Genomic DNA, 25,213 nt, shown 5'->3' on the forward strand with positions numbered 1-25,213 from the left:
CGTCTGGGCTCATCTCCGTCCCCATTATGGGCCTAAAATAGGATCATCCCCTACCAGGTTTTTCAGGCCATGTTCTCAGGTCTAAGGGCAAAAATTGATATTTCCGGACTTGACCTGTGGCTTGTCTGGGCATGACAAAACGACACTTTCCAGACCTAACGTGTGCCATTTTTTTTTTAGTTTAACCAGACGTTGGCTCATCTCAGGCCTAAAAGATGAGAGGTGCCTTTTCGGCGCACGGGATGTTTACCTTTTCAGCCTGGGCCCCTAACGCTCTTCGGGGCCGACGATCAAGGGTCCAACTAGGGGTCCCGAAGAATTGGCCAAAAACTGCATCAAAGGATTCTGGCCCGCAAATGTCCATCAGTGGGCCCCTTGCGCCGATTGGTGGCTCCTGCGGGCAATGAGGGCCCGTCAGTCGATTCGCGACCACTAATTTTGAAAGGTCTTTCCCGTGGCGGCCTTAAGTCCATTTCCAAATCCGGGTCCATTTTGGGGCCTAAGATTGTCTGTCAGAGGATCTTTTGCATTGGTCGGGATCCCTTAGGCAATGGGGAACCGCAGTACTGGTCAGGGGGGAGGGGGCGGTCAGTACGCCTCACAGGAGACCCCATGTCGGCAATGGCCCCGAGTCAGCAATTGTTCCGTTTTCTGAGTAAGGACAGGAATGTGACCCCGATTGTCAGAGAGTCTGTTAAATTGACCGGCCCGTTGATAATGAAAAGAGATAGGATAAATAGCAATGATTCACGATGAGACAGTGAAAGAGCACTGTGTCGGAATGGGCCCAAGGATGAATGTAGCTCTGGACCTCCACCTCATTTTAGTCAGGGGCCGAATGAGCTGAACTGGAATCATCTGCCAATTATTGAACCCCTGTGTCTGTAAGCGATCCTTTGGCGTCAGTGAGGCCCCCTGCGTGAGGCCCTCCGGAATCAACTGCTCCGGTCTGAGGGCCTCCCGCGCCAGGGAGGGGACCAATGCAATGTGCATCCCTCTGTGGCCCTCGCGATCGACCAAGGGGCCCCAGCCACTGTGTCTCTAGAAAAATAGCCGGCAAGTACCCCGGTTGACGAGTTTGGACGGAAATCCCCTTCAGTCTCTAACCGGGAAAGGCAGTGGGGTTGCCTAGTGTTCTACTTAGGGGGCTCCATGTCCACGAAAGGTAAGGGGCCTCCTTAGTGTTGAATCCACTGGGTCCCTCAGCGAACAGTGATGACAAATGAAGAAAGCTGGACCCAACGAAAAATAATGGGCAAATCTGGTGATTCATCCGGGTGCATTTTCACCGGGAGCCTGTATCCAGCTGTGTGCCGCCCCCACCCTCTCCTACCAATGCTTTGGCTTTCCCTCTGTTATGAGATTGACCTTGTGGGATCTCAGACGGGCTCCTCTCGGGATTAAGCGTTTAGATGGACCCTTAGATGTCACTTCATGATTTAAGAAGAGCCCTACGAAGTCTAAATCATACTGGTAACGCTTTGTAACAGCGCTATGTTCCTCCCTGCAATTTTCGGTAGCACCGTCGTCTTAACAAGCGCCATGGTACCTCTACTGTTGCGAATGAAAGCACGTTTGTGATTGGCCCAGAAGGCGGCAAGGACATCTTACCGAGAAGCGCATTGGTTAAAATTTGAGCTATTGCGTCACTGCGGAACCTGTGATACTCCCATATCCAAAGCCAAAGTGCGCCTCGAAGAGCCACTATGGCAAACGCCATAGTGGCTTTTAGGGAAGAAATGGAAGCTATGGTATAACATGTCGTTGTGCTTGCGGGAAAATAAATTCGTGTTTGCATATATTTTTGCCTGAAAAGAGTGTGTCAAGCCTTCGTAGCAGTTACTACACTTTGACGAATTAGTGCGCTGCAAACATAACAGGACAGACTCGTTCGAAAAGTAGGACCGATGAAATGTGCTTCTTTCATAATGGTGCGCGAGAGGTCAAGTAAGATTTCCACCGCAGGACCGCCTACAGGGGTGGTAAAAGTATACTTCTTGTCGCCGACGAAATTTTGGGAGGAAAAATTGTCGCCATTAGCGTAAAGCGATGTCATATGACAAAATGGTCATTAAGTCCGTGCCCAATAGCGTCATCAGTAATCGGCCAATCACCGAAAGTCTCTTTCATCACTACAATTTTCAATAGCATGTACATAACCGAAACGTCCAGTCATACACTACCCTTGAACAAATGTCAGGATATGTGCTGCTGCTACGAAAGCAGGTGTACGTGCCCTGGACTGACAAGACAGCCCAATCACAACAGGAGTTTTCTTCCACCCTCGGTACTTAGAGGCCTCACGCTTAAACTTGATCTATGGATGGATTTGCTTTCCTCGACTCCCCCCCCCCCAAAAAAAAACAGCGAATCCCGGGGGCCGGCGGATGCGGCAGGGGGCAAGCGACGATTCTGCCGACCGCGCGTGGAGGGTTGGCGCTGTTACATGAACGAAACCCTACCTTATAAATATAGGCTCCAGGCAGATAAAACTACATGCCATCGTACTCATGATTAATTAAAGGACACACCTCTTTATGTTCTGTGTCACTTCACTTCATGATTTCATATATATGAACATGCAAACCTGATGTTTGGTTTTCAGGAAAATTTGACCTTCGACTTGGTCTGGTGGGATCCGTTAACAGCAGGAAACTTCTTGCCAATCACGAGATCTCACTAATGACAGTTCACCGCTTGGTTGTTTTTTGCGAGGCTTTACCTTTTTTATTTTGCAAACGTCAGAGAAACCCCGCCCCCCTCCACCTGTCCGCGGTACAAAAACCGGCGAATCAGGGTGAGGATTAAAAATTGTTGGCTGCCATCTTTTTATTCATTTTAAGTATCCTGGTGTAAACATCTGCATTTCAGATCAGCAAAACATCAACCGCTACGGGAGAATGGCACATTTCATTGCCAACATCCAAACATTGGTAGAAATTCAATCAGGAAGCCAAAAATTGCCATTTGCATGCAAGTAACATGCAAATCTAAAATAATTATCTGGTTATCTGTAATGTTTAGCATGCATAATTATCAATTCAAATTGATTTCTGGGGCACTACCGAATATCTATGTTGGGTTGGGACCCCCTCAATGCTGCTTTCCCTCCCCCCAGCCAACATTTCTAGCTGGAAAATTACAAAAAGATGAGATAAGAGCTTGCTATATCACAAAAACATTTCATCTGGACTTCATTTATTGACCATGATCCATTGGTTGCTACCTCCCCCTAATCACGGATAAAAATTAGCACTGCTGTCATTATGCCATCCCCACACAACCTATATTGATTTCTACTATCAATGTAGGCGGTATATATGGTAGGCTGTCCGCCTTTACAGCCTGTACTTAAATGTGTATAGTGATTATGCTAATGGTTCTATCAGGACAATTTTACAATTCGATGTTAGCAAAAACAGGAATGAAACATACCATATTTGCCTCCATGCAATGCCATGCTCATAAGTGCAAAGAAAATATGCACATGAATGAGCGCTGCAGGATGAATGGCTTCCAGAGCTTTCCTGTACGGGTGCTATCATCATGAAATAGCCAACACTATCCCCAGAGACAACTAAATGCCACCCTTTCACTGACCTCATAGGAGAGTTAGACCACAGTACCATAAAACCACCTGCTGTATGAAGTAAAACTCTTGGTAAATGGGGATGGCAATGCAATTTATACTCAGGAGCGGATCCAGAGGGGGGCCATGTGGCCATGACCCCCCCCCCCCTCGGGCCCCGAAGGGGCTCACTGGCTCCGAGCAATCCCATAGCCGGGCGAACAGGTGGAGTTTTTCAAACACAAAACGCAACAAAACTGGAGATCTCTGGACTCCTCGGCGGCCTAAAACAGTTGTGAGCGGAAGGGAAGGGCCTTTGCGAACTCAAAAAAATATTCAATGATTGGAAAAGCTGTGAACTAGAAATTTTGAGCACCATTACACTGTCTAGGGCCCCATGCTGTTTCTGGGGGACCTATACGCCCACTTGCAGGATCATTTCGATGGTTAGGGAGCATTCCACGTTGCTCCTCATTTCTTTGCATTTGCTCGGAGGGCCCTGCGCTGTTGTTGGGGCCCTTCATGTTAGAGTACCGGGGTACTCTTGTCCATCACGGGTCCTTCCACGGATTCTTTCCACTCGCCAGAAAGGCTCTGCGAGCTACAGCCGGGGTATTTTCGGTTGCTCAATGTTCCTTTACGTGGGCCTCGGTCAACCTACCGACACACTTGCGATATGCTCATGAGCCCTCTACATTGGTCTAGAGTATTTCCAATTCTCTGTCACCTGCTTAGGGCCATAAACTCTTGTTGGGGGCCCATCTGATGACCTGCTTGGGCACACTCAGTCATTCGGGGACCCTCCACACTGGGTGTTGGGTACTTTTTTCTGAATGGGGGGGGGGAAGGGGCCTACGATCTTGCTGGGGGCCCATCTGATAACCTGCTCGGGCGCATTCGATCGTTCGGGGCCCTCTACATTGGGCCTTGGGCACGTTCTATTTGAATGGGGCCTTACACACTTGTGGGGGGCCTCACCTGTTTGCCTCCTCGGCTACACTGGATTGCTCAGGGCCCTGGATATTGGGTCTTGGCGTTTGAATTTAAGGCCCTACACTCCTGTTGGGGCCATATGATAAGCTGCCCGGATACCCTCCACTTTTCGGGCGCCCTCCGCACTGGATTTTGGTACTTCTTATTTCAATGGAACCAATCGTTGAGTTTCCCAACCCGTTGGTCTTGGGTTCTTTTTGCTCGCTCTGAGGATCCCATACTTGTTGACGGGAGCCACTTTGTTGTCCTCCTGCGGCACTCATGATCGCTCAGGTTTCGTCCCAATTGCCCTTGGTGCCTTTGCCTTAGAGCAGTAGTTGAAGATGCGCCGATGAATTTTACGCGCAATTGCCGAACGCAATTTTACATGTCGCCGACGTCGTATGTGTCATTTCCCTTGGCTATTGAGTGCGTGACACTTATCATACCAGTGCATCACGTTCTAAACATACTTTGAATGCTAGGACATGTACTCCTTTATCACAAAGGAAAATTATACATTGGTCATCAGCTATTAGCTGATAACATCGCCCAGTCGGCTAGCCGTAAATACATAAGCCAGGAATCAAGCCCGTGCTTGGTTTTGATGGTTGTTAGCAGCCATTTCTAGTTCATTTTGCCTGTTGTTCCGGAAGGGGGGGGGGGGGTGGGGTGGAGCCCTGAACTGAATAAGAAGTAGGAGCACCCCTGCTTTGAAGATCTATGTGACTGGTAACCATTCTCGATGAGGATAAGCCCAAAAATGGCGTAAATTGGTATTTCCGAACTATTATCACCTCCTGTTATTTTTAATGAGGAGTGCCATCAGACTTCAACATCAAATCCATGGTTCTTTGAAAGGGAAGAACGCTGGTCGCTTGTGATTGCTTCAAAGAGTCAACAGCCTTTTTGGTGCCTTGAAAAGGCGGTTTGGATAATCACAGGTGAGTTTCTATCTTGATCGGATCATCCCGCCGACTTACCCTGAACTGACAGTGCCTCGACGCTGAGGACAGGATTCTGAATCACGGCACAGCCAATGAAGCAAACAAGGTCAGAAATTAAACCCTAGGCAGGTATTCATGACACTGCAGTGGCAATGCCACTTGCAAAGTTGCAGTGCATTGAAATTTACCGCCCACTTCATATCAGTCGCATCACAACAATTGAAACACGGCCTTGCGGCCAGATAAATCCCCATATCTGAATCTTTTTCAGTACTTTATACTGTAGAGTTTGGCACGTTGAGAGTCGGCTGATAAAAAAGCGAACCGGCCGACCGGCCGGGCCATAGGAAATACACTGACTTGTCGCCGACCTGTCACCGAGTCGGCCGACCAACTAAAAATCATGGGCTATTTGTATCGCTAGGCTGGAATAAAACTAGCAAAGACACCAGGGTGCTGTAGAGTACGTTAAAGAGTCTTTACAGGAACGTTTGCTTGTGTCGTGTGGTGAAATTTATTACCATGGAGGCATACTATCTATTTATGAAGACACAATCTTATGTTTTACATAGTGCGTTGTATTTTCTCGTCTTGGCCGTCACCGAAATTTGCTGGCCAAAAGCATTTTTGGCACCAGGCTTCGCGCGAATAAATGATTTTTGGTCACAGACCTTATCCACCAAGCCGGCAGGTTTTATCACCCCTGACCGGCTACTTCAAGTAGAAATTCTGACTTATTCAGAAGAATTTCGAGAAAACTGGTACTATTGATCAAATCGCACGCGTCCGATCTGCCAATAAGTGAGTACTAAAAGATAGCATACTCCCCTTAACAACACACACTTTTGTTATCAGGAGGTCTAACACTGTCATTGGCAAGAAATTGTTGCCCCGACGGCTCGCCTGATTGGAGTGTTTGCATTCCATTACATTCACCCGCATGCGGTGGATTCGAATCGCTTAAGGCGCTCGCTGTTTATTGTTGACCGACATGGTCTGCGACCGGTGGCAGCGATTTACAATCTACCTTCACGAGCTATCATTCTATCTGTAGAGCCCAGATACAAATTCTGACAAAGCTTCTGTATTATATCGGTTCAGAATGAGTCCACTGAACTATTTATAACTTGAGAGCACCGATAATTTATTCCATGGGATCATTTAACGCCTGATTCTACAGTGTATTCACTTAAAAATACAAACAAAATTGACCTCGCCGTAGTTTCTCGTTTCTGTTTCTGCTCTGGTTAGGAGGTAGAGATAACAATAAAATGAAAACCGTGCCCATTCCTCACGAGTAAGCGACATCCGCCGATTATTTTTGGGGGTCACCATCAGGGGGCTTTTATCAACCCTGTGCCCCTAAGCAAGGCTCTGGCTACGCCCCAGCCTACCAACAAAAACATCAAATCAGCTCCGTTGAATGAGGGGCAATGGAATGTCGGCTGAACCATTTTGTGCCTGAGGCAGGCAGTTTTTCGAAAGCTGTTTTCTGCGGTGGTGTGGTGTAAGGGAAGATAGTTCGGAAGACGCGTTGCAGTAGGTGTCCAATTTACATTTTACCCGCCAATCAGTAGCAATGCTGGTCCATGAATATGTAGCAAAGCAGCCATACGATCAGTGCACACTCAGTCATGCGTGGGACAGCCGGGCCAGGGCAGTGGCCGCCGACGGCGGACGAACGAAGGGCTCAAATGATTAATTCCAAAATCTGTCATGCGAATAAAGAGCGTACAATAGCCTCCATCTCTTCCTCCCCCCCCCCCTTCCGGCACCCGGTTTGCTTCCCAGAAAAAGCTCCTGAAGTGTACTCTGAGCCTGGCTCCCCACTTTTTGAAACGTTCCTATACTCAGGGGCGGATCTAGCCTGAAGTTGTTGTTGTTTTTTTTTTGGGGGGGGGGGGCAACCATTCGTCGTCAGCTGGCTGGTGTGGGATCCGAGGTCCAGTGCATGGTGCCTCTCGCGAGTACCTAGTAAGGACACCATTCAAGGACCGAAATGCTGTTAAATCGTCTATATACAGTATGCATGTTTACAAAGCTCGTAACATAAGATATTTATTTTAAGAGTCAACTGGTCAGATGGGATTTATTGCAAATGGTGATCAGGGTGACAAACGGTGAAACATGGTGATCAGGCCGGACAAAGGATGATTCTAGTGGCTATGGAGCGTGGTGGCAGGTGCGGAGCGGCTGTGGCGGGCGGGCACACCGGTGGGCCGCGCTGCGGAGCAAGATTAATGACGGTCTGCAATTCAATCACACACGTGCTTATCAAACACGATGTTTGCGCCCAGCATGACTAAGCCGCGTCAACATGCGTTTTGTTTTGATATTCAAATCGCTGCCAACTTTTTTCATGAAGTTTTTTCCGAAACGGAAAGAAATGTTTGATACCGCACCATCAAAATTAAAACAGGCGGGAAGTAGGCGAAACTTGTATGAAGTTCTGGGAATGTTTGGGGGGGGGGCAAAACATACTCCCAGAGTTTTTTTTTTGGGGGGGGGGCATGGCCCTGTACCCCTCCCCCCCAGGATCCGCCTATGCCTACGCTTATGGCCCACCATCATCCTTTGGCAACAGGCGCCGAGCCGGGGAAGTGGGTACGATATCGCTGGTTATGCAAGCAGAATGCTTGTAACTGAGCAGACCGCATGGGAAGACTATGCACACAGCCAACAGCTTAAGGAGACCAGCGTGCTTCTGGCTTAAAACATTGCAAGAAGCATGCGGCCGACAGCTATCAGCCTACTTTGTCTTCTTGTTTGACTTTGAACGTCATAATTCATTTTTGGCTTCATGTAGGCAGACATTTGTAGCACCGCGTTCAGCTGGTAATTGGAATCCATAACGGTAAGGCACCTGCACCCCATCTGACGTCGAACATGCAGCGGACTGATGCCATCTCGAAGTTCTCAATATGACCAGGAGGGGAGGAGGTGGATGCAAGCCAGCCGTGGAGCGACAAGGAGGCCACTCGCTGCCAACTGGACTTCTGTTCGGAACTGGATGAATAATTGTGTTATGAGGTCAAAGTTCTGATGGTGAGTAAGCAATCATCAAAACACCAGGAGATACTGGCTAGACGATATGACAATGCTAAAATAGAGCTAAATAAATGTTTATTAAAAATAAGTATAATACTTAGTGCCGAAAAATCAGGCGCAAAAGGTCTGACTTTACTTCATCAAGCAATTGTTCACCAAGAGTTCAAAACGGTGGCACCGCAAACGGTCCGCAACACCGGGGTGATGTTTGTGCTGCTGTGACGCAGCCACATGGTCAGCCATAACCTTGTAATGCTCTCGTATTTTATTCTATATAACTATGTGAACGACTTCGATGCTGGAGGAGAGAGGAAAGTCTATGGTTGTTTCGAAAAGTAGCTTTATTTCACCACGCACGCATGTAATTTATTGCAATGTGTAAAACAGCGTTGTGTTAACTCGTTCCAGTTGTGTTTTTTTCGCGTCAGAGTCGAGTGTTTACTGTCATCATTGATATGCGCTCATATTATTGCACACAAAATGCGGCAAGGGTGGAGAAACGGCAAGTTGATAATGGGGAGGGGTGGCACTCGTCCCCGGGAGCTCCCACGTGCAAGTGCTCCCCATACGCCAGCAAAAATAAGACGCATTAATAACATGATAACCATACGATATAAATTATGGGTTAGTTAATGAATAAAGCGAACCAAGCCGTTTATGTTTTGCTCCAAAGCAGTTTTCTGTCAACTCAACAAAATATTTTGAAGCTCTGGTTCATCCGGGTAACTTGACTCTTTCAAGCTTTCGCCAAGGCATTGAGTTTTATGATCCATTGGTTAAGCAACACGCCCAACTGGCTAGTTTGTGCACACCTCACATGACAGCAGATTTTACGTATTGACGATGTGTTGGCAATGCTCGGGTTATGTAGCCAAACAGAACCACATCTATCGCGTTGAGTTGATACTCCAGAGGAATAGGTAGCAGATTTGAATAGAGCAGCCAACGCGAAGTGAGGGTGACCTGGAACGAGGTCAGGAACGCGTGTATTATCGCTCACTCTGGCGTTTTTCTTATAGCACTCAGGTATTGGCGTAAAGAAAATGCCCCATGGAATGCAAAGCCTCACGCTACAATTCTCGTTTGAAAAAATGCGCTAAAAATTACCTTTTGTCAGATAATGGCCGACACAACATACATTACGCGCGCACTTACAAACCTATGGCGTACGTTTTGCGATTGTAAAGGATGTAAGCTAAAAGGCCAGCCCTCGTTTCTGGTAGGTGTCTGATTTCTTGTCACTAATTTTATTTTCTCTTTTAGAGTGTGCTTTGGCTTTGGAAAGTGCTTTGCCTGATGAGCATCAATATATAATAATGCTCTCCTTTCTTGCCGGGGTGAGAGGTAGACGACGCCATACAGCCTTAACCGCTGAATGCGTCGTGAAGCACCAGTAGCGCACAGATAACATGTTATAGCATCTTGCTAACTGCAGATATTAACGTTAGAGGAATTTCTTTTCGCCATCAACTTTGCGACCGTAGCACACAAAAATAGTCATTTACCATCGGGTATCATTAATACTTCGATGCACACACAGATGTGTGCAGAACAAATGTCAGACCCAGCAGAGCTATCTCCACGGCCTGGCAGGAGTTCAATGCGGAAAGCCGTGACTGACCCTCTCGGCAGGTAGATGCGAAATGTGGAAAGCGTAAAAAGCATGCTTTTGAATGCCGACAAAGCTGGCGGCCAGTGTTCAGTGCCTTCTACCTACTGAATTCATTACATCCCATGACAGTTATATGCTAACACGCAGTGCCAGCAAGGTACCCAGCAGCAGGCTTGGTGGCGACGACGGTTCAGCCGGATGTGAAGGGGAGTGACAGTAATGCACTGCTTGCGGTGGATTACTGTCACTCCCCTTCACATCCGGAGGGGGAGGGCAAAGTATAGTACAAAATATGGCAGCAACGGCACACATTGAACGACTATCCCTGAGAGTCTCGTGCCAAATGTCCTTTTTCAGGCCCACGGCTTACTAAATATTGAACATATATGTGCGTGAAAAGTGCATAGAAATGAAGCTTGAACAATTCTCTCTCGATTTCTGAGATCAAAAGTGTGCGCCGCGGCATATATATATATATATATATATATATATATATATATATATATATATATATATATATAGATGCGGCCGGTGTGCTATGAAACGTATTGCGAGTTATTACCAAAAATATACCTTGTATATTTTGATGTCTATGAAATATACTTGACAGGTGTTATGCAGCCAACGGGCTACATGCTGTGCCTGAAGACTTCTGTCACAACCTCTGCCAGGAGGCGTATAGCTTCAGCGTATTTGACATATGGAGCCTGTGGCGTCGTCATTCGTCTAAAGCTGGCTGTCGCCAGCGCGGCCAATGGTAGGACCAGGCACTGTGCTAGGTGCTACAGTTGTGATGCTGGCGGCCATTGCTGCACACGGCCGGCAGTGCTGCCTCAGAGACAGCACAGCAGCGATGGCACGGCGGCATTGCTACTGCCTGTCGTCTGTTTGCTCTTCCGGCTGACACCATGGGACAGTAACCATTGAGCAACCGACGGTTTCTCCAGTAGGGGCGTTCGCACGGTATTTCAACGGTGTTGGACCGGCGCAAACGGATCACCATCGCGACGCTGTTACGGGTTCCGTTTCCAATGTTGAGGTCCTGATCGTCAATATATCCGCTGTCGAGGCCGACACATCCACGGTCCCAGCTTTCGACGGGTGCATCGGTTAATGTGGCCTGTCATGGAGCTGCCGAACTGTGCTATGCACCGACTCCACCCGTGCGTCGCACAAGTCTACAGAAAGCTGTTACTGTGGTACAAGTGCAAGGCGCTGTGCCCGCCAAGGTGTCCAAACGCAAATGCGGCGGCTATGTCCCATTGGTCTAGGGGCAGATTACGTGTCGCGACCACAGCCGAAGATACTGAGCTCTGAAGAGTCTCTCTTTTCAGCCCTCTGCTCCCTGTGGATTGCCTACCATCATGGAAGCCTGGTTCTCAGGTCTTGGCAATAGAGACGGAGTTCCGCGAAATAAATTCGGAAAATAATTAGATAAATAAATAAATTCGAGGGACTTCCCTCAAAGATGGGGCTTGCACCACTTCCGCTGAATAGAAAATTACAACCTTGTTTGGGCATCAGTTGAACTTGAAAGGAAAATAGTTGGCATCATAACAATAAGTGTCATAGCGATGAGCTGAAACTGCAGAGTTGCCCTGCAATGTAAACAATTGAAAGACTACTCTCTAAATGATCTTGAAGACTTAAAACACCTGACAGACTTATGGCCTATGTGACCATGCCCCCAAAAACGTTGTCAGGTGGGTCTTTGACATACGGAGACTGCAAATACTTTATAATGGGCTACACTGAGTAACTACAGCCCGAAAGCTGGCTTTCACATGAGAAAAGCTGCACAATATATATTTGATAGCTAAATATAGCTGCAACCATTTTCTTCTTCTTCACCAGACCTTGTACTTTATAACTTAAACTTCCATCCGAGTCGAATTAAAACATACGGAACGGCTTTGAGTCGTGGGCTGAATGTGGTTCCAGTGAGCCGGTTCTGAGCCAATTCAAATAATTGCAATCGAAGACAAGTCTGTCGCCTGCATCCCCTTTTTATGTTCTTTTCCGTGCGGGATAGACGGGTCATGATCTCCCTCACCCAGCCCACCAAAAATTTCTATTCCGATTCAGTTTTCACTTCACGACAAATCCAAACTTGCGTGGTTTTGCAGTGTCTTAAGGCGTGCTATTAAAATATATCGGGAAGACAAAATATTATAGCCGTTGCGTACGTGCTAAAACTCAGCAATATGCTCACACGCAACACGAACCACCGGCTGCAAATTTCACACGCAATACGTCTCTCTTCCACCGGTATGTGAAGTTACGCGGGATTACAGCAAATGCAGGCCGATCGTACTCCTGCACTCCACGCTAGCAAAGGTGGTGACGGCCCTTATCCGTGCGCACTTTCGGTAAAACGTGTCAGATGGCGCCTCGGGTCTCGCACTGGCGTTATGCCGAGTTGCCGACAGTGTCGGCGATCTGCTATGGTCTGCCTGCGGTCACGGTTGCGTGAATGACATATATTTTACAATACTTGACAAGACTGTGCGCGTCAAGCCAAATAAGGTACTTCAAGACGTTACTGATGCCGTCGTGTTTTCACCTGCCACTGATTTCTCGTACGTCTAAATGTAAGCAGTTTTGTCTTTGTAAAGTTTCGTGATGTTACCGCCGCTAACAGCGATATCCGGCATCGACGATAGACGCGACGACAGGAACACCCAAGCAATGTTTACAAGAACAATTTTCGGTATGGTGTGTTTCGAGTGCGTCAGACCAATTACGATGCCCGTGTATTCTTATGATCTGTTCCACACGCGGCTTAAAACCATAGTGGTTGTCCATAACAAAACATTCCATTTTGTCACAACTCTGTGTTCAGGTATTGCAATGCTCAAGAAAATCAGCGAGACGGGTTACAACTCTACAATCAGTGTCAGCTGGCTTAGTACAAAGCTTAGGTACTGGTCGCGTTAAACGTAAGCCAAACTCCGCATTAGAGACCACATTAGAAGCCGTGAAATGGGGAAATCGTACGTGACAAAACTTAACTGCTGAAACTGCAATTTCATTGGCTGTTTCCACAGGCCTGGTGAGAAATGATGGATTTTGTTAGTCTTTGTCATCCTAGTTTTGGGGCATACAAAAATGTCATACGAAATTAGGTTTCAGACGATATCTGTGTAAAAGGGGACATGGTGAAACGAATCATATTAAGGGCTGATAGATTAAAAGGAGTGATCCACAGCGATTATTATTAATCTAGGCAAGCTAAGTCTAGCTGTTCCCCCATGTCTGGAAGAACAACTTTGTGTGTGAGTCGTATATTGGCTCACCTTATACAGGGCATTTCTGGTGTGGAGGAAGTATACGCTCCATACCTCTGTGTCCGATCAAGAGGCTGACTGGGCTCATGCCATACATTTCCGGTTTAAATTAATGTCTCAGCTTTGTGTCTATGCCAGAGTTTATAAATACGTTGTTTTGTACCCATTATGTCTCGTTGCTACCAATAAAGTATTTACTCCCTTCCTCTCTGCTGTTTTTGTGAAGCTCTGCAGGCTAAATACTGTAGAGGTGTGTATAGCTGAAGCGGTCAACAGCTAAGATTGCAAATCATGAGTAAAGAAATTCAACAATCATTATGATGGGCTCTTGTCATCACAGCAAACCAAAATGTCTTGCTAGTTTGAGTTCTGTGCACTGATGTTGCTATTATTATTATTATATTTTTATTCAATTTCTACGAGCACAGGTGAATGTGGCTAAATGCCTAAAAATTCGCGCTTGTTATCAATACATTTTAGCAAAATGTGGAGATCGAAAATTGAGTAGGAGTCTTCCCATAATGTTCACAATATGCCAGTCAACATACCATGGCTGGTTTGCCAAACTATTTGATAATAATTACGAAACAAAATCAGCACTCTACGTCTAAGCAGACTGTACGAGAGAGCATTCGGGGGCTGCCATTCGACACCAACATCACCCATTAATGTCCTCCAAGCAGTAAATGATTTACATGCCGCGTTTTGTTTAACATGCCGCATATGCTATTGGAGCCAATGAAATGGTTTATGATATTTTTGCGCTGCATTTTTGTGACTCTGCATGTGAAAAACTGAACAGGGTCAGCTGAAATCATTACGAACAACAAACATTATGCAACATGAGTAAAGGAATCCAAAACAACATGTTGTGTGTGCTCTTGCCATCATCGCACACCTAAAAGGATGTCATGGCTGGTTTTCCCAAATTGTTGCATACTAGCTACGGAACAACATCCGCACCTCCCGTTGAAACAGCTGACCAAAAACAGCAACCAAAGGTTGTCATATGACATCAAGCATTCTGTATCACAAATGAAAATGTTCAAAACACGATAATGCTGTGCTCTTGACAGCACCACAAATAAAAAAGAGGTTGGTTAAAACGCTTTACCGTTTGGAAGCTACGGTTGGCTGATATTGCTGTGAAATATCAACCTCTGATAGGAATGATCGCAAGCTGTTTGGACGTGGGGTGCGAATATTCTTGCTCTTTAAGCATTATGCAATATTTTGGGAAAACCAGTCATCGCATGCTGAGTGGGGCATCGTTAACATCTTGGTGAACACTTGTATGGCTTTCAGCCTCCGCACATGTGGCGCAATTACAGATAGTCGTCCAGCACAATCGTTTATGCAACGAGCCATGCTGACATTGTGCACCGGCAAATCGAAATGTACAGATTAGCAAACTGAACATGTTTACTCTATTAAGTTAACCATTTCGCGGTTAATAGATAAGACAGCGGCAAAAGCCTTATTGTTCGTAGAAAAATCAGGCAAAGAGAGATATAGATGCTTTGATATTTCGGCAACATGCCCTTGTCGAAACGAATAGCAGTAGTGGATAGGTATGTTGTCGATAGGTATGTTTCGATAAGGCATGTTGCCAAAATATCAACGCATCTATATTTCCATTCTCCTGATTTTTCTATGAGGAATAAGGGTACTACTGCTGTCTTACCTATATGCATAGTGTTGCTCGCAAATGCACTTGAGAGCTTACATCTTGAGGTTTACCACGAGTGCAGGAGTGAGGTAATGATGTGATGATAACGAAAGTTAATGATGTGATGATAACGATGGTTGGAGTAAAGGATAATAATTGAGCTAATGCGAGACAAAACTGGTAGGCTCAGGATAAAAATATTTTGTGGCAAAGAGGAGCCCAGCATCTTCATTTCATTGCATGTTTCAACTATCCACTATGACTGCAAAGGTGGACACATGCTACATTTGTGTGTTGATAACGCATGAATGTTTCCAAAATAAATGATGGGTTAAAACAATCACAGCGCGTGGTTCTTCGTCCTCACTGGTCAATGCGAACGCAATATGAGTGCAAATCGTAACACATACTATGACAACTATACAGTCAATACACATTCAGAAAGGCTACATAAACCACTATAGAGTTTTTTCTCATTATACTACATCCTTCAGTAGCATCATCAGGATGGAAGACTAGCTCTATCATTATTCGCGATCAAACTTTCTAAGCAGACGGTGACACTTGTTGCGCTTGATAACAGGCCGCGGCGAGCGCGTACCGATTGACACCACGGAGCCAGCTGCGTGGCGTGTCAATGTAAAGCGTAAAAAAAAATTGTAGCTCCCGCTCTATTATGGTAAGACGACATGAAAACGTTAACGTGGTAATCAATGCACAGAGGGTAATGAGACATGATGCCAAGCGCATTCACTAATAATGTAATTGTCACATAGCACGGTCCATTGTAATAACTGGACACACTTTTCATCGCGGACTTGCTTGCACCCGTGGTTGTTTCAGTCCAGGCTAAATGTCGGTGCGCAATCTGAGCTACATGGCTATGTCCTGGCACACACCTTCTATGGCGACAGTCAAGCCGGGTTCACTAGGTGCGCAGTGGGCCGGTGAGGAATGCTGGCGCGAGGCGGCGCGGCTCAACGGCCGGGCGGTGCGGGACGGCATCGCTGGTAGTGCGGGACGGCGGCCGGGCGCTGATTGGGCACCAGCTCGCGCAGCGGCGGCCACTACGGCCACTGCAGTTTATTCAGTTGACGCACAGTTGAATAGCTGACTGAAAGTTCAACGCTTGAGCTGTTGAGATGACGCTGAGGGCAGTGCGCCCTCTGACTGCCGGGGACGGGCTACCTGATACGGTCGCTGATGCAACCGTAACAGAGGCGCTCGCTCGTGGCGGCGGGGGCCGCCGGAGTTGTCCCGGACGCCGTGACCACGGCGGGCTGGTCCTGGACTGACGTGGTGACTTAGTAATCCGCGTGATACTGCGCAATATGCGCGATACTGCGCGATCCTGTGATGCTGAATGATCCGCCGGCCCGGGCGGGCCTCGCCCCGAGCCTGCCGGATGTGTTGTCGATGATGAAGCCTGGGGTCATTGGGGCCTGAACACGTGGGTCCAGGTGAAGCGGCCTAGCGGTGGTGCGGCGGAAGGTGAGCAAGCGCTGCATTGATCGATCAAGGTACGACGTCCGAACCGTGAGACCGGAGCGCGGTCAGCGGTCCTGCAGCGGGCGACTCGTCTTCGTCCGGCCCGTCATGAACTCTGGTCCGTCCGGTCCGTCATGAACTAGACCACTGGCTGATCTTCTCGGAATGTCAGAGCCGGGCGGAGCGTTTGGGCTCCGACTGGATGCAGGCAGCACTGGTTTCGTACACCTCGGCCGTATGTTGAAGGGACAGGGATCGTTATGGAATGCGGGATGCGATAGTAGGCACTGTGGCCAGCGTGTGAAGAGGACGGGGCGGTGCCGTTCGTAGAGTACGTATAGTCGGTGCCGGAGATCGGCGGAAGCTCACTGAGCGGAAACCCTTGCCTCAGACGTATATAACGCCAACAGTCTTCAGTGCTGGCAGGGACTGCCTAGCCTTGGTGAAGGCTGGTAAGTTCCACATGCAAGGTAAGCTGTGCAATATTCGTCCAAGGGTATAAGTCGTTTTGTGTGCTATTTCTAAGTTGCTACGTTGCTGACCATTGTTCAAAAATGTGCAATGCCTTTTTCAACGATCTAGGACGTTTACATAGTTCATTATTTCATCAATGTCTGAAGTCGCAGAAGTTGTTCAGTGCATATGCGAGGAGCATTATTCACATAGATAAAATAGTAGTATTAGCCTTAGTGTTCGGAGAAAAAACAGGAAAATTGAGATACAGTTGGCTTGATATTTCGGCAACATGCCTTTATTGAAACAAGAGAAGATTGTTTGATTGTTTCATGCGATTTTTTTATTGAAGATTGATTTGAACCTGTTCCGTGTGCAACTTACAGCATTTCATTGGTGTGAGTTATTCCTCACTGCACACAGGCAGTGTCCGAACATCAGCTGGCAATTCAATACTTCTCCTGGCAGGTAGTGTGAATGATATGATGGTGGTGAGAGAGCATCGCTCTGCGCACTCAGCGGCTTACAACAAGCGAGCGTTACAATGCCTTCGCTCACGGGCAGAATCGGAATGGTGGCAACAGGTGATAATATAAAACGTTATCATATATATGTAGATTATCACGAACGTGTGATGTGTGCTCCATGTTTTGTCTTGCTAGCATTTGCGCCACGGTTTTATCCTGTGTTCACAGCATGTGTTAAAAAAGTGCACCGTGGTATTCTTCCTATCAGGCCGTTGTCATCCCAACGTACACGTATTTGCATGTACGATGTACATGTGCACGTGTCCGCACGGTTCAGCCGATTGACGTCGCCAGAGGTACACCTTCATGGTCTTTTAAGAGCTTCATTTCAGTGAGAGTGAAGATTGATGTGGTTTTGTGGACATTTTCGGTCTCTTTATCAACTTCATTGGTTTTATATTTGTGAAACTTAAACTTTTCCATTTATATTTTGCAGTGGATTAGTGGACACCTATGGCGGATTGCAGCTCTTTTAGGAAGTTTTTGCCGACAATCTCATCGGTTGCCATGGGCGACGGCGTGACGCTTTAACGCGGACACCAAGCGCCGACGCAAGCGAGGCTTTCTGACGCAACGGTGGTTGACGTACCCCAGGACGGTAGGGAGCTGAATATTGGGTGGAAATTGCATTTATCATTGAAAACATCGTAGGAAATACTATTTCGAATCTTCAATCATTTCGTCGTGTCAAAGGCTGGCAAGTATTATGCAGTGCGTTGTAGGTGTAGTGTGGTCTTTGTTTTTGAAAGAGGCATTAGCCCATGATTTGCATTGGTCTGGGTGCCTGAAACAATGATTGGGCCCCAGTGTCGGTCATGGATCCACGGTACCTAACCGTAGGCCATATGTCGGTAAGTGTCCCTGAGTCCGTCACGACCTTTGTTTGAGGAGGCCGAAAAAGGGCACAATAAAAGGCACAAGGAGGCAAAAAAGGGCACAAAAGGGCATGCCCGCTCGGGACCAAAGATCAAGGGCCCGATTGGAGGGCTGAAGAGGCCATAGAGCCAGAAGGACCTGCCGTAGGTTGCCCTAAGAACGCATCCCGCCGTTGGCCCCTGACCTTCAAGGCCAGTCAGAGGGCCACTGCGTCGATTGGGGATCCGTGGGACAGTGCAGGCCTCATGTAAGCGTGCATCTCATAGCTCTATATCTCATATACCTGACTAAGCTCTCATATCTCATATACCTGACTAAGCTCTCATATCTCATATACCTGGCTGAAAACACACTGATTCTTAAGTCATGTCCAAACACACGCCGTCTACAAGTTCTTGAACCCATCCTCATCAGAGAAAAAATGCCTGACTTAAACTAACAGCCTCAGCCATGCATTGCTTTGGACCTGTGCAGTCACCCAACAGCAATGTGTTTCGATGTCTTTACCTTCCCATTGTGTTAGACTGGCTGGAAAAGTGATGGGCGTGTGTTTTTATGCGTTTTTTTAATTTGAATAGGTGTCAGGATGCATAATCTGGCAGCTGATGGTTCATTAATGATTATGTCTCTCAGAGCATGCCTCGTATTTTGCAATATTCGAATGTTTTGCGTCCGACCATCTTCCATTGCTTTGCGACTGGGGAAAGAATGTCCTTGAAACGTTAGCTGGCTTAAACTTATATATGTGACTGCAGACGAGTGGATTTATGACTTACCGAAAACAACGAAGGTTTTAATTCGAGCAATCGAGCAAAAACACGAGAATCTGACTAAATGTTCATTTGCTCTTACCTTTAACAAAACTTGCATCTATGAAACCATACTGCCTAGGTACACGAATATATATATATATATATATATATATATATATATATATATACACTTGTAATGCGTAGCCATACACCAGAACATATGTGGACTACATCCGAGAAGTTTTTCGTACCTGTCCTACTAAGGCGACTTCCAAGACCGCCCCCCCCCCCCAATCATTTTGAAAAATCGACACCCATGCTGATCGGAGCATCATCCATGTAGCGTTCGGCATGTGCGTGGTATGAGCTGTTGGGTGAATCCCGTTATGTTGACCTATGACATACGGATGTAATTTAACACGTGGGTGGAAGCATCTGGATATGCCTGAGATAGCTTGACGAATTTGGCACGCAGAGAACAGGCGCGTAGCAGCATCGCAATTATACGTTGTCGTTGCTACGCGTGTTAATGAAGTCCACGTTTTGTGTGTCACTGTCCAGTGTTAAAGATGGGATCATTTTGACAGCCTAAGATAGAGTTAGAATATGCTTTGATATTTTAGATTATCAGGCACACAAGAACAGGTGCTAACGGGGCCGCTAGCCAATACACCACGATTATATTAACGGTGCTCAATATTTCGGGCTTCGTTCGTCATCAGAAGTCTTGCGGCATACAAGAATCACAGAGGATGAGCACGGCTCGCAGCATTAGATGCCGTCAATATAATTGCTACTACAACGTCGTTTAACCATTATCTCTTGGCATATCAAAGGTCGCAAAGGGAGCGTAAGAACTTTAAACTCAAAGCTCTGTTCTAGCTACCATTTCTGTATAGTCTGCGGGATTAAGCAACATGAACTGTGCTGTTTGTGTTGACTACACAATGAAATATTGCAAGCAAATGACGGATACAGCAAGATGATATGTTAAATGGATGCACACACAATGGATCCCTGTCATTTTGCGGGGCTTCATCCATGAACAGGGCAGCGTAGTTATTTGCAGGAACGGCTCGGTGACCCATCGAAGGACATGACTTTGTTTCGGTGAAATCGGGTTCCAAGGTGGCTGGGCTGCTCTTGGTCAGCGGCCCACGGGTAAAGCGGCGCGAGTTTTTGCAAGGAAGAAATACACAAATTTGCAGCTAGTCAAGTTTTAGGGCGCGTTGGACCGCAGATAATCAGGGAGAATTATCCCCAATGCTGAACAATTACCTGCAATGGCGTTCGGCACCGCCAACACGGAGAATTAGCGCAGATACTCATCCGCACCGAGAAGGAATCCCGGACAGCTTTTAGAGCATGTGCGAGACGGCGAACCTTTTTTCCGCCGTGCATATCTATCGCCGTTGGCTGTGCATGGCACATGAAATACGAAACTGGGTATAATATCAGGACTTGCCGGACGCAAATGAAGAATCTCCGTACATGACTATCGGAGAGATAATCATACGTAATATAATTTTATCTCGGTTGTACGCGCTATTGCTATCGAAGTATCGCGACACGGAGCTTTGCCGTGGCAGTCGTGGCCGAGTGGTTAAGGCGTTGGACTCGAAATCCAATGGGGTCTCCCCGCACAGGTTCGAATCCTGTCGGCTGCGGACGTTTTAAGGGCATAAAAGGTGCGGATGAGTAGCGTCTTCGACTCCCATTTGTGTGCCCGGTATCATATTCCAGTAGCTCCTGAGTGCAGCTTTCAACGCGGGGGTCCTATTGACGACTTCTGCACTCGCGTCATAAACGGGTATCCTAAGCCGTCCATCACGTTCGCTTTAAAAAGCTCATCATGAGATCTGCTTTACGCCTGGGATGTCTTTACGTGGCTATTTTACGTGGTTAAGGTCCGACGTGTTGTATACGAGATCAGCTGTTTAAAACAACGTTGGATATATCCCGATGTTGGGCTGCACGGTTTTATTTGTTTATTTGTTAGTTTGTCGTCAACAGAGCGGCACTCAACTAACAGGCGACGACGTCTGAACAAAACACAATAAAAACAAACCACACGGTAGTATGAACGTCATTAAAGGATGACATATCCCGGAACTAAGTGAAGATGCTGCAGGGTTAACACGCGCCGGGGTGGCCGGCTAGATGCCCTTCGCTCGGGTGGGGGAGGTCAATTTGACCTCCCTAATTTTCAGGTTCCTAGGTCATGATCTTTGGGTCGAAAAGGTCAAACAAGGTCAAGTTCCAGGTTGGTCTCCAAAAAGCCCCCAGAACCTTGATAACCGTTTCTAAGCAAAAGGTCACATGCTCATTTAAGGTCAGCGACCTTGGCTGACCTTTTGAAGGTTAGGACGACCGAAATCATAGAAGATTGCTTTGAGTTTTGCATTTGACTAAGCGACAAAGATTGCGCTAGACAGTATGTTCCTAAAACAAAATATTGACCTGGGTCATTTTAGGTCAATGACCTATTCTAACCTCTAAGAAGTCCATGGATGATTATAATGCGGTTCCTGCTATCAATAAATTCGAAATGAGCACCAGAAACTACCCTATACAGCAAGCCCTAGAGCAACAAAACAGGTTGGTTTTGACCTTGGTTTGACCTTCATACCTGACCTTAGGTCAATTTAATTTGCTCATTCAGCCGTTGTGTTGCCTAAGAAAGCATCTCAGAGATGTATGACTTCGTCTAACACTCCGCTGTTGGATCAGATTGAAGAATTCCCTAGAAATTGCCTTCGCTGAAACCATGGCCTGATTTTAACCTGCCATCGGTCAGCGACCTTACAAGGTACATCTAAATTTTTTAAGTCAAGCGATTTGCTATTCAATTTTCTACAGCTAAGCGAGATTTGGCGCGGCTACGCCGCGTCGTTCGGGAACCATTCTGGAAAAACTTTCGGGGGTGGCTGCGTCAATTTGACCCCCCACCCGAGCGCGTGTTAAAGCATACATGATCGCTTGAACTCTAAAAACGCCAAAACTGTCATGAAAGTGATCCGTGCTATTGTTGCTAGCTAACAAAGTGTTCGCAACGCTTACCATACCTCACAACAGACCGCGCTGTACTGTTCGAACACAAGCGCGAGGTATAGCGAAGGCAGGACAGGTACAGTGTGGAAAACGACTGCATTCGTGATTGAACTATTCCATTGCGTTGGTCTGGTGTGCCTGCATTCTCCGCAGCAACAGTTATCCTGACATTAGTTGAAAAACATTGTAAAGATGAGCGTTCTGGTTGCATGCATGATATTGCAAGTTGCGGTGATAAAGGCTTCCGATGATCGTCGATTTCTGATTACACTGCTGGGCATGGAAGTCATTGTCACTTGTTGTCATATGGTATCGCGTTACGCTGCTGGCGACAATTTTGTCCGCAAAAAGTCAGTCGGTGACAAAAAATACAATTTCACCACCTCTTCACATGACTAAAACATTGCCGAGCTACAAACACGCACTTCAATACCAGCCTTCTCCATTGCATTCAAAGCAGTGCCAGCAGCGCCTGAACGATGACTGACTAAGCTTGTTTGTGTACAGTAATAAGGCATCAGATCTTACTGATAAAACGTTTCCAGTGCTGAATTCATTTCATACTCAAAATCAATTTCCCGTGAGCACGGGTATCGATTTGCATAATTTTTGGTGGGCCACGGGCTTCTACCGCCCCGCCACAAAGTTCAATTTGATCTCCCTCCCATGGCGAGTTTGACCTCTCAACCTTCTGGAGCTTAAGGGTTCGTTCAGCTGGGGGAAAATTTTGCGTTCGGATAACTTTCCGTCGCAGAATTCTCCATCGGAGAATTTGCGGTTCTGATTCTCCGCTTGTTGTCGGCCGGCCAAAAATTATGGCCGGGTTTGTGTGCAGCGCCGCAATTGGAAACATTCGCTGAAGAGTATACCAACGCCGTTCAACGTGGCTGGTCTCATCCTATATAGAATTATATTACAGGACCATACGCATTTGCCGTGTTGGTAGTGAGGAAGGCTTTCATTGCATGCGTGCATGAGCGCCATATGCCAGGTTTTGCGACTGATCACAACTCAAACTTGTCGGTGTAGAAAGCATTTCAGTTTTCTGCAGGTGCTCAATTCTGTGTGTGTGTGTGTGTGTGTGTGTGTGTGTGTGTGTGTGTGTGTGTGTGTGTGTGTGTGTGTGTGTGTGTGTGTGTGTGTGTGTGTGTGTGTGTGTGTGTGTGTGTGTGCGTGTGTGTGTGTGTGTGAGAGAGAGGAAGAGAGAGAGAGAGAGAGAGAGAGAGAGAGAGAGAGAGAGAGAGAGAGAGAGAGAGAGAGAGAGAGAGAGAGGGAGTGTGTGTGTGTGTGTGTGTGTGTGTGTGTGTGTGTGTGTGTGTGTGTGTGTAAATGTATAGATTTTCTAGACAAGGTACAGTAGCGAAAAAACAGCTTAATCTTTACGTATGCTTGCACAAAACTTTTGTATTTGGATCATTATTTTTCCATGCACTCACTGAAACATCGATTGCATAAGAAATGCATGATTTCACTTTGTTCTTTTAGATTTGAAGGTTCTGCTTGGTTTACAGCTTTATTTTATTTAGGTGCAATGGTAACGAGCCGGAGTCAAAGGCCAGCATACAAAAAACTGCGCAATTTACACCTACGCGACGCGAGGCCTGGACAAGGTCAACAAAACATGTATGACTCATGCGTACAACAAATTGATACCCCTTGCGCATATATATATATATATATATATATATATATATATATATATATATATATATATATATATATATATATATGCATGGTGTATTATCATATACTACATATTTTCCCTTCTCATATATAGCATCCCTTTTTTGCTCATATGCGTTGGGGTGGGGGAACGTAGAAGTACAACGAGGGTGCTAAGTCAGCATTTGGAATGGGGTTTGGGGGTGGGGTGGGTTCAGCCTTCCCCTGGCAGTTAACAAAGTGACGGCCCAGGCTGAAGATGATCTATTGAAACACGCGCCCTGCCGGCCGATTGAGTGCGACGCGTTAGGGGGAATTAACTGATAGGATCTAAAAAAAAAAAAATAAGAGAGGTATACACACCAAATCCACAGTGTATGCAAGTCTGGCTGACCTATGTAAAAATGTTAGGTCCCAGAGTCATGAGTTTCGGGTGACATTATGTCAAACAAGGTCAAACTTCGGATCGGTGTTCAACTTGCCCTCAGACGTCCTGCAACACCTGTAACCTAGATGCCTCTTCTAAACATAAGGTCACCAATGTTGATCTTAGGCCAGTGATCTTGTGAGACCTTGAGGAGGTGACAGCGACCACCAGCTTGTGAGATTGCTGTGACTTTTTATTCAGATAATCGTCCAGAATTACGCTAGGTGGCATACTCCTACAAAAACAACAAAAGATGATCGAGCTATTTCAGGTCAGTGACCTTCGCTGACCGTCATTAAGTCCGACAAGATGTTAGTGGACACTCCTGTGCTAAAAATATTCGACATGAACGTCAAATCCTCGGGCACAGAAGTAATTTAGTTTTGCCCACGAACCGGCCTTTACACCTGACCCACGGCGAGTAGATTTACAATCTGAACTTAAATTGTCTAAGAAACCATCTCAAATATGTATGACTTCATGCAAAACTCCTTTATGTTATTAGGGAGAACAGTTCCCCAGGAATCGCCTTCGCTGATAGCCATGGTCCGACTTTGGTCTCTCATGGGTCAGCAATATTACAAGGCACATCTAATGTCATGAGTCAAAGTTTCGGATATTAAATTGCCCGCTAATTGACAAGTTTTGGCACAGCGTAGCCGGGCCATGAAAAATTATTTTGCAAACCTCCAAATATTTCAGCGGTTTAAGTTTTTTTCTTCCATGCATCAAAAAACAAGCCTTCCTTTCACAGACGCAAATTTATGTGGTCATCTTAGCTCGAAAATCGTTGCTTTTAAGGGAATTTACCACCTGTTGTGGTCTTTGTCATGCACAATTAAAAACAACAAGTGAGATATTTATCGCAACATTC

At 46.5% G+C, this 25,213-nt stretch overlaps 1 non-coding gene across 1 annotated transcript; it reads left to right on the forward strand.

Moving 5' to 3' along the window:
* Positions 1 to 20,784: 20,784 nt before the first annotated feature.
* Positions 20,785 to 20,866, forward strand: TRNAS-CGA (transfer RNA serine (anticodon CGA)). The gene has a single exon. It is a non-coding gene; the product is annotated as a tRNA-Ser (tRNA).
* The last annotated feature ends 4,347 nt before the right edge of the window (positions 20,867 to 25,213 follow it).

This window comes from Pollicipes pollicipes, unplaced genomic scaffold (genome assembly GCF_011947565.3).
Source record: "Pollicipes pollicipes isolate AB1234 unplaced genomic scaffold, Ppol_2.1 Scaffold_401;HRSCAF=451_pilon_pilon_pilon, whole genome shotgun sequence".
NCBI classification, from domain to species: Eukaryota; Metazoa; Arthropoda; class Thecostraca; order Pollicipedomorpha; family Pollicipedidae; genus Pollicipes; species Pollicipes pollicipes.